Below are 1691 nucleotides of genomic sequence, written 5' to 3' on the forward strand. Positions count from 1 at the left end.
AACAGCATTGGGGTTAACCCCTTGCTGCACAGTCTGGGGCAGTTTCATTATGCACTACACTGCCCACCAAATTGTCTCCTTTATTCTCAAGGAGGTGGATGGAAGCGTCTCACGATGGAGAAGATCCTCCTGCACCAAGGATCCATCTCGGCCTCCATAACTAGGTGTGAGAAGATCCCGGTCACAGAGGATCAGATACTGAGGAGATCTGGAGACGTCTCGGTGCAGTCGGATCTTCTTACAGAACCTGTTGTGTGACTCGTGAGACGTCTCCATCCATTACCATAAGACCCCAGCGATGATGATGAGGAGACCCCAGGATGAAGCGTTACTCGCCATTCTTCTCTTATGTAGAGTTCATCAAATCTCCGGCTCCAGGAAAATGTGTAACTATAAAAGCTCCTCACGAGATTGTTACTTCTCATCACAAATATTATATAACGATAGATCACAGAAGATCCCACTATGAGATTTGTGATCAATGAGATCAACCTAAGGAAGAACTTTTCTATTCTTCACAGACATTTGGGCTTTTCAGCATTTACCAAAAAGCAGTTAAACAAATAATAAAAGAGCTATAAACCTGGGTCACATGGAGCGTTTCCCCGACCTCCCCTCCCCCATCACCATCAATATCATGGAGACGACACCGCACAGATCCATCATCTGAGAAATAATCACAGAATAGAAAGATCCCTCCAGATCACAGATCACAGCTGTATAATAATCAGCAGATCCTCCATATATAATAATCCGGAGAGATCAAGTCAGGAGGAGGCGACAGGAATCCACCAAGTGACCACCAGAGGGGAATCTACATAGCTCCACCCCCTTCTGGAAACCACGCCTCCTTCCTCCAAAGCTCCTCCCACCTCCACAATCAGCAGCACAAGCCCTGGAACCTCAGGGGAGGAAGATTGCTGCCTTCAATCCCAAGGAGGTGGTATACATCACAGGAGGAGTTGGGGCATATATACATGACAGGAGGGGCTGGGGGCATATATACATCACAGAAGGGACGGGGGCATATATACATCACAAGAGGGACTAGGGACATATACACATCACAGGAGTGGGACTTGGAAATCACTAGGGGGCACAGACAGTACTGCCAGGCATGCACAGAACTGGCAGCAGCACGGACAACACAAGAGGGGCACGCACAGCACTGGGGGACACGGACAGGACTAAGGGGGCACAGACATCACCAAGGGGCACAGACAGCACTGGGGGGTGGCACACAGCACTGGGAGGAGAGCACATAGCACTGGTGGGAATTAACAGTTCTAGAGGGGGTACACAGCACTGGGTGGAGGGCTCACAGCAGGAGGCTCACATCACCGCGGGAGGGAGGAGGCTACAGGCAGGAGACACATCACCGCAGGAGGCTCACAACAACGCAGGAGGCAAGCGCCACAGCACTGCGGGAGGCAGGAGGCTCACTTCACCGCGGGAGGTAGGAGGCTCACTTCACCGCGGGAGGTAGGAGGCTCACTTCACCGCGGGAGGTAGGAGGCTCACTTTACCGCGGGAGGTAGGAGGCTCACAGCAGTGGGAGGGCACCTACAAAGGGGAGACCGGAAAACCTTGATGCTTCCTCTTCTTCTGTGGGACAGGAGCGCAGCGCATCTCACAAAGTACGTCCTCACCAGGCTGGCACAGGTCACCAGGCTGAGGACCTAATGGTACGT

General features: G+C 52.2%; 1 pseudogene; it reads right to left on the minus strand.

Moving 5' to 3' along the window:
* Positions 1-525: 525 nt before the first annotated feature.
* Positions 526-586, minus strand: LOC142265983 (U7 small nuclear RNA; annotated as a pseudogene).
* Between the last annotated feature and the right edge of the window lie 1105 nt (positions 587-1691).

Source organism: Anomaloglossus baeobatrachus, unplaced genomic scaffold (genome assembly GCF_048569485.1).
Source record: "Anomaloglossus baeobatrachus isolate aAnoBae1 unplaced genomic scaffold, aAnoBae1.hap1 Scaffold_2804, whole genome shotgun sequence".
Classification (NCBI taxonomy): domain Eukaryota; kingdom Metazoa; phylum Chordata; class Amphibia; order Anura; family Aromobatidae; genus Anomaloglossus; species Anomaloglossus baeobatrachus.